The sequence below is a fragment of the Mastigoproctus giganteus genome, chromosome 6 (genome assembly GCF_048544385.1).
Source record: "Mastigoproctus giganteus isolate SK-2022 chromosome 6, ASM4854438v1, whole genome shotgun sequence".
Taxonomy (NCBI): Eukaryota; Metazoa; Arthropoda; class Arachnida; order Uropygi; family Thelyphonidae; genus Mastigoproctus; species Mastigoproctus giganteus.
Genome location: NC_143580.1, coordinates 60,537,550 through 60,555,244, shown reverse-complemented (window position 1 = coordinate 60,555,244; position 17,695 = coordinate 60,537,550). Strand labels below are relative to the sequence as shown.

The 17,695-nt window shown below is 38.2% G+C and overlaps 1 protein-coding gene across 2 annotated transcripts in view; it reads right to left on the bottom strand.

The window, feature by feature from the left end:
• The window catches only part of LOC150084336 (epoxide hydrolase 1-like), a 148,834-nt gene that overhangs the window by 103,265 nt on the left and 27,874 nt on the right, over positions 1 to 17,695 (bottom strand). The gene's annotated exons all lie outside the window — the stretch shown is intronic.

Below are 17,695 nucleotides of genomic sequence, written 5' to 3'. Positions count from 1 at the left end.
CGCCTGAGACCGACTAACTCAGCCACGTTATGAAAGGCTTAATTCCTCATGTCATCGACGGTACTCTTTAACTTCCGTATTTTCCACCCGGTGTGGGGAGCCACACCGGGTGGAAAAGACCGGGAAGACTGCGATCGTACCAACTGTGCTACCCACGAGGGTTAACTCTACATTAAAATACTATTTTCCTTTGTTTTCCTTTACAGATTTCAGTTTTGCATAGTATTTTTCAGAATAAATTGGTGCAATTACTATGTGTTTAAGTAGGTTCCAATGTATAAAGTACTGAGCACTTATGTTCATTTTATTAATTACATAATATCAAAATTCAGCACTGCAACAATGCTCCTTATATAAGAAAAGTCAAGATCTGAAGCAGTCCGTATTTCAACAGTAATCCTATTAAAAAAAAAAAACTTAATTGAAGCATTTCACCGACTTAGTCCCTCAACAGTCTCCAACTTGGCGCAAGGATAAGAATGATAGTCGTTTATTGGCGATTAGAAAGTGCTGATATGGAAAATTTCGACTTTGTACTTAACTAATAAAACTTGGAGGAAAAAGGAAAATACACGTTTTCGTTATTCAGCTGTCCGTATTACTCAACGACACAAGTTATGAGGAAACGAACCATGACGCAATAAACGCTAACGAGTCACAGCCCATATTTCTAAGGAAGGAGGAAAATGAGGCAAAAACACAAGCACCTGAAAGCACATTTAATTAATGTGAGAAATAGCACGTAGGCTCTGTATTAGTCGGAAACAATTTATCATTATTCTCTTATCCGTGGAAAGGTCTTCACCCATCTCAAACGTCACGTACTCTCTCAAAAGGGTCAGTCTACAAGGAACATTCCTGGTGAGGGATTTTCAAACTCGTTTTCGGTAACTGTTTTGTTTATTTTAATTTTTTCGACAACTCACGTGCCTATCTGCAAAAACTAAATGAGAATGTTAAGAAGAAAAAAGAGTAGTCTTCACCTAGGAAAAGAAGTTAAATTATTGTTCATTTCGACCTTCACAAACTAGCATTCAATATACAACGTGAATATGAAATGTAGTCCACAAGACTAATAACAATTGTAGCTGGTAAACAAGAATATAAAAATGTTACAAAAAGTTCCTGACATAATTAAATGTTTGAGAACTGGAAAATATTTTGTTGAAAAAAAAAAATGGACGTTAGCAACGGTTTGTATTCTTATCAACAAACTGAGGAAGTCAATGTGAATTCCCCTTTCAAAGCCCAATGAAAGTAACGTTTTCTACTATATCAAGATGGATGAAGAAACTTGCTGGTAGAATTTTCCTTAGTATGGATTGGTTCAATAAATTTAAATTAAAGTCTTGCGAGACCACAATTGGTATACTGGTCTGGAAACTGCAGAATAGCAAAATGACGTCCACATGCGAAGAAACTACAAAGACGTAGGCTTACGAAACATGGAAAGAAGACATCGCTGGGTAGGGGAGATTGAGTCAGATCTCTCCTATTTCTTTCTCAATGTATAACGCACTGAGAGGGAAGGAGCAAATTGAACAGTAGTTGAATTCTCTTTGATATGGGACACAAAAACAGGAAACGAAGTATACCTATAGCTACGGTACTGTTGACTAATGGAAGAATCTGTGTAATCCAGGCTGACAGTCCGGTGAAATTTAAGCAGTTATACCGGGAAAGTATGGAGGAGCTATACTGGACAAGGGTGGAAAGAGTAAGTGTTTGCATAGACAATTTGTTTTTGCTCTAACACTTCACTTGATTGTAAGTGAGCAGGTACTGATATACAATCGACAAGGTTTTAGTTACGTCAGCAGGTTGCACAAAATAAGTCTTAAACATTGATGAAAGAGGGCCGTTCTAGAAAATATCCACCAGAACATTCATCACGAAAGAAGAGATCTTGAAGTCATAAGCCATCTAAGAATCAAGACTTGTGGAAGGTAATGCTGCTTGGGAATTCAACTGAAACCAACAGTTGAAACTGACACCCATTTATTACCATGAGAGCATAAGCTGAAAGACTTTAGCTTTGTTGGAAGTCAAAGAAGAAAAACTTTGGACAGCAAAAAACCTTAATGAGATGAGGTGGAGATGGAATGACGACAACCACCTTTTTCCCAAAAGTGACCAAAGCCACCTTTTCTTGAAATTAGCATTGAAATCGATTTTTATTTGAGATCGATTTTGTGCTTATTTGAAGCGATACTACCATATGATCACATTCACTAAATGATTGGAGGAAAGTAACGGGGAAGAGCCACTTAAGAGATTTTGGAAACGCTTCAATGTCAAGAATGCAAGAGAACATTACAACCGCCTGTCAATTCCAATGGATAAAATGCTACGTGAAATTGTAATGTGAAATGCCTGCAACACCAAAAGAAAATTGGCTACTCAAGTGGGCTACCAAAAAGCATTGCCTGCATCCCTAGAAATGTACATTATGGTTATAGAAATCTCCCACTTCTAAAAATTTTTAAAAACTCAAACTATACACTCGTAGCGGAAAAAAAAAAAAAAATTCCATCATCTTTTTTTTCTGTAGTCCCATAACCTTACAGTTTCATTATCATAAGAAGTCCAATCCAGCTCTGTATAATCCATACTTTTCAAGTTACAAATAACTAACCATATGCGAATATTATGCATTTAATGTAAACAAATTCAACTTCAAGTTACAGAAACTTGATTTCTCTCAAACAGCATAGCTGGTACAATCACCGTTCGTCCCACAACAAGTGGAAAAGACAAGAGTTCGAAACCAGTCAGCGACACGAGAAATTTATGGTTTTTCCAAAAACCTAGCTAAGTTAATTGGTTTCAGGCGAACGTAGCATGGTTTTTCCTCTCTGAAACGCTGGTTTTACATCCAGCAAACAGCAGAAGAAACGCAATACACATATATATGGCCTAAGTTGCTGATGTGCTAAAAACACAACAAAAACTGATCAAACCAACTTTCAAATTATTATTGAAAATGTAAATACTCTTGGCAACCTCCTTTTCTATAGGCCCTACATGCTTAAATCTATACCACTATCCAGCTCTCGATGAAAACCTAGATCTATTATTCGAATTGAAAATTTTCAGAGTGCTGGAATTTGAAAATACTAGTGATCACTTATTTCTTGTTGGGATTTGAAGTACCCACAAGTCAGATTAGATTTAATCTCCGATTTCAATAACTACTATTGTTCTGAACCTCGTTTATCAGACATATTGTGTATTTTGCAATAAATGGATTTTTCAGTTTTCCTCTAGCCACCAAAGGAAGCCTTATCAGTAAAATTATCTTCTTGATTATAAAGTACTCAAATACACGTGCCACATCGTATTTGAGTACATTCAATGTTCATATTACAGCATAACGCTCAATAAATTTATTTCTACAGGCACTTTTTGCTGGCTTCTCGAAGATTGGATAGAACACTTGCCACTTTGAAGTGCTACCAACGGATTAACTAAACACAGAAATTGCTGAAAAAGTGACATCCACTAAATTAGAAATGGTAATTAATTCTCTCTAATGTTCAGCATGAAATAAATTGTAATCGTTATCTTTTATTTAGTTGAACTGGTACATATTTCTAAATGAGCCAAGGTTGTCACAGCAATGCCTTTCGAACAGAGTAATTTCGCTATCATCCGAGAATATTTCACATATCAGTTTATGTGAAAAATGTTCTAAGCATTCTTTTAAGAGTGGAGGCAAAGTTCTATTCATTAAGATACTCGTATAATATACAAACTGGCAATGGTAGCCCTAACGTAGAATTTCTTCATGAATCTTGCATTACTAGGACGGTAGGACCTTAAAATATCAACACTCTTCCAGTTATTATATCCAAAATATCCGGCTCCCAGTTGATGTTAGTCAACCTAGAAGTAATCCAATCCTAAATAGTCTTTCGAACAACTTTTATGTATCATATTGGTAATATTATAGCTGGTGTCTCTCAAGATGGCTGTGTGAGCTGATGGAATAAATCTATGATCACATGTAGTTTGTCTTAAGGCAGCCTGTTGTAGATTAAGTTGTAGATTATAAATTGTCTGCCCATGTGACAGAGGTGGAGAGTTTAATGAAGTTGAAAGCGGAATTGGAGAATGTGCCAGATTTCATTTGCATGGAAGAAACTGAAATCCTCAGAAAACCATTTAGAGATTTTTTTTTTTTTTGCCCAGCTCAGATTCTAATAGAGAAATGAAATATTTTGTTCCACGCGAGAACTGATGCGTTTGTTATTCTGAATAAATTCATCAACACATTCGAACTCTTCGTGCTAAAGCCACTATGGCCATGAGACGTTAATATATAATTATTTTATACTGGTTAAGATATACAGTGACCACTCAGCAGCCTGTTGACACCCAAGGGTTTGTTTCTACGTTTGTTTCTAAGTTTGTTACTACGCAGAGTGTTTCAATTAAGAAGCACTAGTCTATCTCGCTTAGTTTCAGGTTTAAGCTATTTGTCGTCTTCAAACTATTTTGTCATATTTGGGCTGAAATGTTTGTATTTGATAAGATTGGACTGAGCCTTACCGTTCAGATTCTAAATGTAAATAAACCTAAATCAGGTTATTTATTTATTTTTTTTATCAACGGGATAGTTGTTGCTCACTGTCATCGGTGGTTTTTTTTTTTATGTAAACCCCAAAGACTTTAGTATTAATACCTATCGTAAAGTATTAGAACTTATAGCACTTAGTACCGTGCAAGAGTTGAAAGTCGAGAAAATGAAAGATTTGGCTACCTCAGACGAACTTCCGTAGATTAATTTTCAGGAAATTACGTATGAAGGAAGGTTCTTCCACAAAACGGAACTTGACTGAATAAATGAGGAAGAAGAAACGTTGGTTCTGCGAGTTTGAAGTTGGACAGCAAAAAGATATTGACTTGTTGCGTCACGTGTTCGGACTACTTTGGAACAGAGAGTGGGAATTATAGAAGCCAATTCAGAAGAACAATGCCCATATCTACAGAAAAAAAAAAGGCATGCAGCAGAAACAACGTCGATGAGACTGAGTGGAGAGACTGTTAGAGAGGAGTCATTAATTAACCTAATTATCCAGTTGATATAGATGAACAGTGCACTGTTGAGTTAGTTTGGTGTGACATAAGCACTGCGAAAGCAAAAATAAGAGTAGGAGTGTGTTATAGGCCTAATGAGTACAATGAACAATTGTACAGAGAAATAGTGGGCTAGTAAATCGGAATGTCTTGTAATGGGGGATTTTAACTTCCCAGATATTGACTGGAACTTGTGGGTTGGTCACTCACACACTAGTCAGACTTTTGTGGATTTATTGGATGATTGTTTTTTACAGCAGCATGTTCGAGAGGCAACCAGAGAAAGTAATACTCTTGATCTGGTTATCAGCAGTGATCATTCATGTATTAGGAATTTGCAGATAAAAGAACCACTAGGTGGCAGTGACCACAGTGTACTGACGTGGGATTTACTTAAAGATTTAATTACCATCAGGGGTAAAGGAAAGGGTTTTTGCTTCCGTAAAGGCGAGTACAGTGGTCTCCGACAGTTTTTAAATTCTGTACAGTGGAATCAACTGATGTTACCAACAGTAAATTCTAAGTGGGAAGCATTCAAGGAATTAATCGTGGATGCTACTAAAAGTTTCATACCTATTAAGAAATATTGTTCAAGGTTTAGGCCTAAATGGTTGTCAAATGAACTAATGAGACTCGTAACAGAGGAAAAAATGCATGGGATGCATATAAATTATCAAGGGACTCAGAAGCCTATGGCAGATATAAGCTAGTCTGTAATCAGGTCACAAAGGAGGTTAGGCAGGCGAAGGCAGATTACGAGAAATCCTTGGCAAAAGATGCTAAGAAACACAGCAAGGATAAGGAAGGGGATGAATCAGATTGGTCCACTTGACATCGATGGTTCGACTGTTGATGATCCTGCTCAGATAGCAAACAAACTGAATGAGTATTTTGCATCTACATTCACACGTGAGGAATTATTAAGGTTTGAAAATGACAGAAGGTTATCAAATTGTAGCAGGATAATTAATGATTTTGTAATAACTGAGAGCAAAGTGGAAGAGAAATTGTTGAAGTTAAACGTAAGAAAAGCACCTGGGGTGGATGGGATCTATCCAGTTATATTAAAGGAGGCGGCAGAGCAACTAAGCAAGCCCTTAGCCATAATTATGAGAGCGTCCTTGGACTCAGGGGAGGTTCCCACGGACTGGAGACGTGCAAATGCATCCCCAATTCACAAAGGGGGATCGAAGGGTGACACGAGTAATTACAGACCAGTTAGTTTAACTTCTGTTCCTGGTAAAATAATGGAGTCACTGGTTAAAGATGCATTGCAGGATCATCTAGACAAGACTGCAGCAATAATTCAGACACAGCATGGGTTTGTTAAGGGAAAGTCTTGTCTGACAAATTTGATAGGATATTATGATGTGGTTACAAAGGAACTGGATGCAAAAAATAATTTTGATATCATATATTTGGATTTCAGGAAAGCTTTTGACACTGTTGCGCATGGAAGACTATTGTACAAATTGGAGCAGAATGGTATTAAGGGTAAGTTGCTACAATGGATAAAAGGATGGTTAAGTGGGAGAAGACAGAGGGTGGTAATCAATGGGTGCTGCTCTTCTTGGACTAATGTTATTAGTGGGGTCCCACAAGGTTCGGTGTTAGGTCCACTGTTGTTTTGTATATTTATCAATGATATTGATGAAGGTATATCAGGCTTAATGTCGAAGTTTGCAGATGATACAAAGGTTGGCAGGGTTGTTAATGACAGTAATGGCAGTGTGCTACTGCAACAGGATCTGGATAATTTGGGCAGATGGGCTAAGAAGTGGCAACTGAAGTTTAACCTTGACAAATGCAAAGTACTGCATATGGGTAGAAGTAACCCCAGAGAAAAGTACCAACTGTGTGGTACTATACTTAAGGTGGTAGAAAATGAAAAAGACCTGGGAGTAATTGTGCAGGCAGATATGAAGTTTTCTAAGCAATGCAGACAGGCTGCCAGGGCAGGTCATGGGGTTTTGTCAATGATATATAGGAATTTTGCTAGCAGGGAAAAGGAGGTGATTATCCCTCTGTATAAGGCAATGGTCAGGCCACGCCTTGAGTACTGCGTACAGGTCTGGAGGCCTCATTTTAGGAAGGATGTAGATTTACTTGAGCGTGTACAGAGAAGGGCAACAAGACTGGTGAGGGGAATGAAGGGATCCTCTTATCAAGAGAGGCTTAAGTTCTGCAAATTGCAGTGGCTGGAGACTAGGCACCTGCGCGGTGATCTGATTGAGGTGTATAAGGCCTTGAATGGGTTCAGCATGCTGAATTCTGATGGGATTCTTCCACTTGTTCAGATTACGAACCTAAGGGGGCATAAATTCAAATTAAGAAAGGACAGATGTAGATTAGATGTGCAGAAATTTGCCTTTAGCCAGCGGGTGGTTAATTGCTGGAACAAACTTCCATCTGTCGTTGTGGAAGTTGATAGATTGAATAAATTTAAGGAGGAACTGGACAGGCATTTGGAGGGAATGGTGTGATTTTTTTTTTTTTGCTGATGCTGCATAAGCTCATACACTTGCTTTCTTGCATCGCATGCCACTACTACTAAGTGCCTTCTTTTGAATGGAACCTAGAAGCTTAAGATTGGAGGCTTCGCCCCAGTTTTGTGAAAAATATTCCATGATAGGGTGGATTTGCGATTTGAACAGCTGTTTGGAAGGAAAGTAACGCAGAGAGAGAAAAAAAAAAGTTTTTTTTAGATGCAGAGTAGTAAGAAATATTTGTAATGTGCGCTTAAGCACAAGAGATATATAATCTTGCCTAGAAATCGGAGTGTCATCGAAGATGAGCATAGGAGCAGAAGTAGAATCTTTTTGCGAGATGTAAGACAGGTCTGAATTTTAGGATTAAAATCAACTAAGTTATCTTTGCCCACTGAAGAATTGCCTGGAGATCAGCATATAAGGAATAGGTAATGGATATTCGAGAAGTTAAACTGTGTGCAGGAGGGCAAGGTTTCTCAAGCTGGAATGCAATGTGCTTTCATCAGAAAAACTGAATAGGATTTCTGGTCAATGGAAGAATGTCATTAAGATACAAGAGGAAAAGAGAACGAACTGAACCTTAGGGGAACACCTGCATTAGTGGATAAGCTAGGAGACAAGAGCCATCACCAACAGTGAGTGGTCAGAGAAAACTAGATACTCAATTACAAAAAACAGTTGGCAAATCATAAGATGGAAGCTTATTTAAAAGACCTTTATGCCAAAGACGATCAAAAAAGCCTTTGAAATGTCAAGACTGCTTGAGTTTTACTTTCCACTGAATTTGTCCGTAGATGAGTAACATACGTCATAACAGCACCAGCGGATCGACAATGACGGAATCCATAATGGCGACCGTTGATCAGATGGAAGGTTTCTAGACAGTTTAACAGTTAGCAGTTAATTGATTTCTCCATTACTTTAGAAAGATTAGAATAAGTGCAATCGCATGATAATTGGATGGGAGAGATGTCATCCTTTTCAGGAACTGGCTGGATATGAGCAAATTTCCAAACAGAAGGAAAATTACCTTTGGTATAAGAAAGTGAAAAAAGCCGACACAGAACAGAAGTAAATTCAGGAGCACAGGTTTTGAGAACAAGTGGAGAAATACGAGGACCACTAGCTTTCTTAGCATCAAGGTTGATCAAAATCCTTCTGACATTCTTTTAACGGAAGACAACAGGAGGCATTAAAGGAATGTGCTGGGAATGGTAGGAAGTGGTTTATCAAGATCATCAATACACGAGTTGGAAGAAAAATAGGATGCTAACAGGTCAGCTTTATCTTTGACTGAAGTGGCAATAGAACAATCTGGTTTTTATAGAAGTGAGAACAGATGGGAAAAGTTGCGGCCAATAGCTTTGGCAAGAGGCCAGAACGTTCAGCTAACATTTAGACAAGAAGCAAGTTTTCTACTCTTAGCCTTTTCGAAATCTAGTTTTTACTGATTAATAACTGCTTTACAATTGTTGCGAGCTTTGGTATAGGCAGAAAATGAACCTATTCATTTAGAAACAAGCCATGTACGTCTGAGACAAACGTTAACCTTTATAAAGAAAAATAATAACACACATATAAAGGAGGGAACAGCTGATGCAGCTGGCGGTTCTCCCCGCTCCCTTAACAAAATAAAATCGCTTGCATTCGTTTCAGAAATAATGTTTTTAGATTAAACCAATCACGGGAAACAACTTTCCCATTGATAAAAATTGTAGTTGATTAAGCAAAATTTAAATTTAGAAATCGTAATATCTAAACGGTAATACTTAGTTCAAATTTGAAAATTTTTGAATAAGCGAAGCAGACCACTGTGCCAATTAATTGAAACGCGCTGTATATCTAAATTAACTGCGTTCAAAGTTCTTATATTCAGCTTCCCTGGCTTTTTTCTCTACTTCGAGTTAGTGAACATGTTTCAGCATTTGACACACGAGCGAATCTGTTTTCTAAAGTCGATTTTTTTGGGTGTTGCTCTAATTGATAAACGTTTGCGAGAAGGATGGGATATCAATAATCTCAAACTTTTTTTAATTTATTTATTGTCATCCTTAGTCTTGTTAGGTATATTTAATCCAAGGTATCTTGAAGTCCAAACTGTCTTTAAGTTGAGGTACAGGGGATGGACGAAATAACACGCATATAGAAGAGTAAATATGATGGAAACACCTGATATGACATGAATGTAGTTTTTGGAATGGCTGTATGAGGCATTTATGAACATGCAGTTGTGATTTTTTTGTTTGTTTCTTATAGGCAGTACTGTGAATGAAGAACGAAAAAAAAAGTTGATATACATTTAGAGGTGATACAAAAAGGTACGTGAAGAAAATGATCGACCTCTCTGAATCCAAGGAAGTCTAATTCTTGGTGCACGTTGAGCAGAGACATCAGCGACTAAAATTGCTTTAATGTATCCAGTGTACACAATACGGAAAAACAAAATCTGATAATTGTGGTAGAAAATAGAAGCCGACTGATAGACTGCCGGATGGACACTTTAAGGGATTGCAGTCCTAGAACATAACTATTGCCTCGAAAATAACTGCAGAACTTAACGAGTCTCAGCAATCCAGTTTCAGAAAAAATATTTCGTCAAGAAATTTATGGCGGAGCCGCTTTTGACAAGCTTCGCGTTATTGATTGCAATGCTATAAAAATAAAATAAATTTGTTTTTACTCCCTGACGACCACACGGGCAGAGGAGTTAGCATTAGTTGAGGCATATGATGCAAGAAAGCAAGTTTATATAGCATCAGCACTAGTCACTCCAAATGTTTCTCTAGTTCAGCCCTATATTTATGCTATCAAATTCCACAACAGATGGGAAGTCTGTTCCAGCAATCAACTACCGCTGGCTAAAGGCAAACTACTGCACATCTATTCTACAACTGTCTTTCCTCAATTTGAATCTATGCCCCCTCAGGTTCTTAATCTGAGGGAGCGGAAGTATCCCATCAGCATTGAGCCTGCTCAAACCATTCAAGGCCTTATACATCTCAATCTGATCACCTCGTAAGTGCCTAGTCTCCAGATGCTGCAACTTGCAGAAGTTAAGAGAACCCCCTTTGTTCCTCTCACCAATCTTGTTGCCCTTCTATACATGCTAAAGCAAATCTACATCCTTCCTAAAATGAGGCCTTCAAACCTGTACGCAGTACTCAGGGCATGGACTGACCATTGCCTTATACAAAGGGATAATCACCTTTTCTTTGCTAGCAAAATGCCTGTATATCATTGACAAAACCTCACGACCTGCTCTTGCAGCCTGTCTGCATTGCTCACAAAACTTCATATCTCACTGCACAATTACTCCCAGATCCTTTTAATTTTGTACCACCTTAAGTGTAGTACCACACAGTTGGTACGTTTCTCTGGGGTTACTGCTACCCATATGCAGTACTTCGCATTTGTCAATGATAAACTTGAGTTTCCACTTCTCAGTCCATCTGCCTAACTTTTCTAGATTCGGTTGCAGTAGCACACTGCCATTAAAAACCCTAACAACCTTTGTATCATCTGCAAACCTGGACATTAAGTCTGATATACCTTCATTAATATCATTGATAAATACACAAAATAACAATGAGCCAAGCACCGAACCCTGGAGACTCCACTAATAACATTAGTCCATGTAGAGCAGTGCCCATTTATTAGCACTCTGCTATCTCCCACTCAACCATCCCTTTAACCATTGCAGCAACTTGCCCTTAATGACATACTGCTCCAACTTGGAAAACAGTCATCCAGGTGCAACAGTATCAAAAGCTATCCTGAAATCCAATTATATGATATCAAAATTAGTTTTTGCATCCTGTTCCTTTGTGACCACATAGTAGTATCCAATCAAGTTGGTCAGACAAAACTTCCCCCTTAACAAACCCATGCTGTCCCTGAAGTATTACCGCAGTCTTGTCTAGGTGATCTTGTATCAACCATTGAGCCCATTATTTTCCTCGGAAAATAAGTTAAACTAACAGGTCTATAATTATTTGTGTCACCCTTTAAACCCATTTGTGAATTGGGGATACATTTGCACATCTCCAGTCTATGGGGATCTCCCTGAATTATGGATGCTCTCTTAATTATAAGAAGGGTTTGCTCATTTCCTCACTACCTCCTTCAAAATAACTCGATAGATTCATTCCATCCACCACAGGTGCCTTTATATCTTCAAAAGGGCCTCTGAGGTTGGGAAAGTTCAAATTCACGATATTACATTAATACACCAATCATTGAATTAAAATAATTTAATACTGTGTGGGGGTGGGTAAAAAGCTATTTTATTTATTCTGAAAATCCTATTCCTCAAAGAGGCCTACAATTATATTATATTATGTTATATATATATTTTTTTTATCCCCTTATTTTAACCCCTCCCACTTTAACACCTGACTTGATTGATTTCAGAAAATTCCCAGACTCACGGGGACCCCTAATATATTAAGGTATTCTTCCACTGGACTGGCTGAGTTTAGAAATGACAGACACACACACAAGAATGTAGAATATACAAATTTGTTTTTTATTGTCATATTATATATAAGAAAATTTCAATAACCTTTAACAGAATACAGTATTTAGTTTGACACTTGTTATTTTACTAATTTTTAAATGTGTATATATATCTTGTAATTTACAGTCAACCTTGTTATCAAAAGAACTACTAAATCCTAATACTTATATATATCTACATATATATCACTGTGTCTCTTCATGTTGCTCTACAAAGATTTCAGTAGGTCCGGGCATTTTTTTACCCCTCACAATGCACAATCTGTCTCTTTGCTCCTTAACAGTCCATGTAAGTCAATAAACCACCATCAGCCAATGAACAGACAAAATATAATTTCATAAGTGCTCGTTTCCCAACTTATTAGGAAATACATATATATTCATTCCAGAATCCTTACTTGCAAACATGTCAACAGTCAACAATATCCAACCAATTTACTTAGTTACCTTTCCGTTCAATTAATCCACTATTTCACAATTAGGGCTAGATGCTCATTTAATTGTTTACCTGTTTAATCATTTTCTACCCCAAATAAGTCATACTCACAGCAATTTAACATTCACAATAATTCAAGGACAAAATTTTTACTTCCTACTACAGATTAACTTACTCTTAAATTGCATTACTCTGATCTCTATACTAAATTGAATTATCACTCCTTAAGTATTACACTCGTTCAAATATATATGTATATATATTTAGTACTTTGACATTCTCTCTTAAAACTTATAGCGTCCTCCTAGAGTCCTTTTCATTATTAAATTAGTTCCCCTTTTTACAAATTATATTCTCAGTACTTATTCTAACACTTACGCAATGGTCTGGTATTCCTCCCTGCTCGGTCTCTCTTCCTATCTGCTCGGGTTGAGGACTGGAAAGCGAAAGGTTGCTCATCCGGGGAACACAGTAATCTATCCTGGGTTTCTCTACCGGGTACTGCACGGCTGAAGATAATACCGGATCTTATCTCCTTTCTTCCTCCATCTGCGTTGCGTCCGAGGACTGGGATACCTTCCGGGTCGACTAGTCACTCAACTGCTCAATCGAGAAATTTGCCTCTAGGGCGTTTCACCATTCTTCCTCCATAGACTGCATTACTTCTTCAAAGGAACGATACTTCCGACTCTAGACTTTCACAAAGTAAATTCTTATAATCAATTCTCCCACTACAGCTTCCATCTCCCCAGGACTGCTTCCACCACAAAAACTCCTCTCCGAATGAACCCAGTATCAATTTTTTCTTCCCTTCTCTCCTTTCTCTCAAATTTCCCACCGCTTTCTTACTGGCCAATCGTTGACTTCCACATCCTTTCATTCGTGATCCTATTCGTCTCCCTTCATTTCCGTGGGCGTGCTTTCTTTTTCCTAGTGTGATCGAACTTCCGATAGACTGGAAATTACTGGATATTTCTAGAATTTAAACGTAAGTTCCGGTCAGCTAAGAGTTTCAGGCTTTCTTTGTGACCTCACCCCCATATCCATTTCTAGTCGCCCACACCTGCTAGAGGTCGAACCGTGAAATCTATAATAGGGCCACTTCCGCACTCAGTGCCCTTTCTATAGAGTATGTGCTCCTGTCTTAAGTGGGATTTGTTTCGGTCCATTATGATTGCTTTTACTGACTCGCTTAAGGAATTTTTCCATACAACCGAGATTTAACTAACTGGGTGTGTCTGGAATAACCTTCGAATTTCAGTGTTTCTTAACAAATGATACTTGTCTGAAACTAACTATATACGCCACAATTAATTCTTCCAATATTTAACAAACTTTATTAAATTATTGTAAGGCTGGGTCCTTACAACTGTACATTATACAAGGATACTGTAACAATCTATTTACGATAACTGATTATAAATATAGTCTAAAAACAAAATAAAATACAAAATTTTAAAATACAATAAAATATAAAGTTAAAAGCGTTAAAACTATACAATTGTAGCTTTCGAGGGCGTCCGCCTCCTTTCTCAACAAGAAATATTACTTGCGCAGCATATCCTTAAGTATCAGGTTCACGTGGTTGATCAGGCGCATGAACAGAAGTTACTACACGTGCACCAGGACCGGAAGCAGCTCGGGAACATGGTAAACAGAAACTCATCTTTTGAGGACTATAGCCTCAAAAAGGGGGTGAAGCCGCACTCCCTTGTCCCTATTCATAGTATTGCTATCAGATGAGCAAATCCACAAGCTCTCGAGCCACTTGCGGTCCCAAAACCTATGCGCCCGATCAAGGATGACAGCACTCTCTGGGGAGACCTGGTGCTGTCTTTCCCAAAAATGTTTCAGCAACAGCGGACTCATTCAACTCTTCAGTCTGTATGGCACTCGTATGTTCCCCCAGACGATCCTTAAGCCGTCTCCCCCAAATAGCATTCCCCACAATCCGGGCATTTAATCTCGTATACGACCCCACTACTAGAATCCCTTGTTATGAGGTCCTTAACTCGCGACACTACTGCGTGCAACCTCCGACCCGGAAGCTGCACACAGCGTGCTTGATAATCCAAAAATACCCTTGCAATCGTCTGGGGGAAACTTACGAGTGCCATACAGACCTCAGAATTGAATAAGTCCGCTGTTACTGAACATTTTTGGGAAAGACAGCACCAGGTCTCCCCAGACGAGTGCTGTCATCCTTGATCGGGTGCATAGGTTCTGGGACCTCAAGTGGCTCGAGAGCTTGTGGATTTGCTCATTTGATAGCAATACTATGAATAGGGACAGGGGTGTGCAGCTTCACCCCCTTTTTGAGGCTATAGTCCTCTCAAAAGATGAGTTTCTGTTTACTACGTTCCCGAGCTGCTTCCGGTCCTGGTGCACGTGTAGGAACTTCTGTTCATACGCCTGATCAACCACGTGTGCAGTGAACCTGATACTTAAGGATATGCTGCGCAAGTATTATTTCTTGTTGAGAAAGGAGGCGGACGCCCCCCAAAGCTACAATTGTATAGTTTTAACTTTATATTTTATTGTATTTTATTTTTAGACTTTACTTATAAAAAGTTATCGTAAATAGATTATGTTACAGTATCCTTGTATAATGTACAGTATTAAATTATTTTAATTTAATGGTTGGTGTATTAATGTAATATCGTGAAGGTTCCTTTATGTTTAACCAAAAATTTCTACACCACATTGCTCTCCAGTATTACAAAATCATTTAGCTTCCTGTTAGAGCTTAGTAAACTTCTGTCCTCCTCTTCCTTGCAGAATTCCTCATGCGTCAATGTAGATGCAAAATACTTATTCAGTTTGTCAGCTATCTGATCAGGATCATCAACAGTCGAACCACCAACATCAAGTGGACTAATCTGATTCATCCCATTCCTTCTAGAGTTTACATAAGTAAAGAAGTCTGTTTTTCTTTGCATCCTTCGCCAAGGATTTATCGTAATCAGCCTTCGCTTGCCTAACCTCCTTTGTGACTTGATTACAGACTACCTTATATCTGCCATAGGCTTTGTGTCACCTGATAATTTTTATGCATCCTTTTTTTTTTCCTTCTGTGCCACAAGCCTCATTAGTTCACCTGACGTCCATTTAGGTCTAAATATTGAACAGTATTTCTTAGTTGGTATGAAAAGCCTAGTAGCTTCCGAGATTAATTCCTTGAAGGCTTCCGATTTAGAATTCGCTGTTTTAAACATCAGTTTCTCCCACTGTATAGAAATTTAAAAAAACTGTCTGAGACCAATGTAGTCACCTTTACGAAAATCTTTCCTTTACCCTTGATGGTAGTTACATCTTTAAGTAAATCCCACATCAGTACACTGATCAGTGTCACCTAGTGGTTCTCTATCTGCAAATTCTTATTGCATGAATAATCACTGCTGATAATCATAAAGATCATAATTATTACTCCCTCTGGTTTCCTCTCGTACACGTTGCTGTAGAAAAAAAATCCTCCAATAAATCCACAAGAGTCATACCAGCGTGCGAGTGACCAACCCACAACTTCCAGTCAATATCTGGAAAGTTAAAATCACTCATTACAATACATTCTGATTTACTGGCCCACTATTTCTCTACACAATTGTTCGTTCTACTCAGTCATTAGGCCTATAACACACTCCTACTCTCATTTTTCGTTTCCCAGTGCTTATGTCACACCAAACTGACTCAACATTGCAATGTCCACACATATCAATTGGGTGCACTACCTTAGATTTTGTGTTTCTTAACTAACAGCATAACCCCTCCTTCCTTCCTATATCTTTATTTTCTGTACACATTGTACTCATCAAATGGAAATTCTGCACTGCTTATATCTATGTGACACCAAGTCTGATATCCCAACAATATCTGCCTTTGATGTCTTGATCAGCACTTTGAATTCAAATTTATTTACTAAACATTTTGCATTGGTATACATGCACTTGTTCTTACTTGTAATTACCCTAACACAGCCCATGCATTTACTTGTTCCATGATGACTCCCAGCAGCTCTTGAAATCCACAGCAACCTGCTCTCCAGGCTGCTGCTCATTACAATAGAAGCAGTGCAAGAATCACTTTCGCCTCTGCCTGCAGAGGATCAACAATAGTTTTGACAGAAATATCTTGTTATTCTTTAAGTCCTCTCATCACCCACCCACAGTGGGTGAATTACTGCCACTGATTACCTTGATTATCAGAGTGACCAGGTTCATCCCATGGTGCAATACTGTTTTCCACAAAGGATGCTATGTTTCAAAATAATTTTCCAATAAACACTGCAAGATGTGTCCACTCTTGGTTTGAGCAGCATAAAGCTGAGACTAAGCATTTCACATGGCCTTCAAAAATCACTAGAAGTCATTGAACCACTGCGGGCATATTTGGAGAGAGAGAGCAGATTTCCTCCACCTAAGGAGCTTGAAACGTTCCTCCACGAATAACGGTGCAATATTCCTCTAAAGGCAGTCCACATTTATTTGAATGTCTATTTCCCGTAGAATAGAAGTTGTTTTAAAAGCAAAGGATGGCCCAGCATCATATTAATGCATACCTGTAGCTCTTATCACAGGTGTTTCCATTATTTTGTCCATCCCAGTAGGTATATAGTTGTTTAGGAAATTTATGCTGGCCTCCATATAATACAGCTGCGTGCATTATGCAATACACATTCTTTCAACTTTCAAATCAATCTATTGGCACCACATAAAAACATACGATGTTTTTATGCGGTGAGAGAGGTTATGCATATTAAAACTTAGATTTTGTTCAAAAAATAAAGTCTCGATGGTCAGATGCCTTGTCGATCGTATTCGCATTCAGCTGTGGTAAATTTGTTTCATTTTTACGCAGGCAGATTTATTCGGATTAAATGCTAATGCAGATTGCCGAAAACATGATTGTAGGCTGTTGCAGTATGTTATTTAAGTCATCTGCGATTTCTCCTTGTACTTCCCTGTGCTCTGTGGTCCTGATGAGCTTTATGTTATCCACACAGGAGACAATCTTGTTACTGTTTGCCAAGAAGGGATTGATGGATTATTTGATGTGAACAGTACATTAGAGAGTACCCAACCCCTTGTGGCAAACTGACGTCAAGTGATATTGACTCACTTTTTCCGTTTACATCCGTCATAAAATTTCCTCTGACACGAGTGATGACAAGACACTTAAA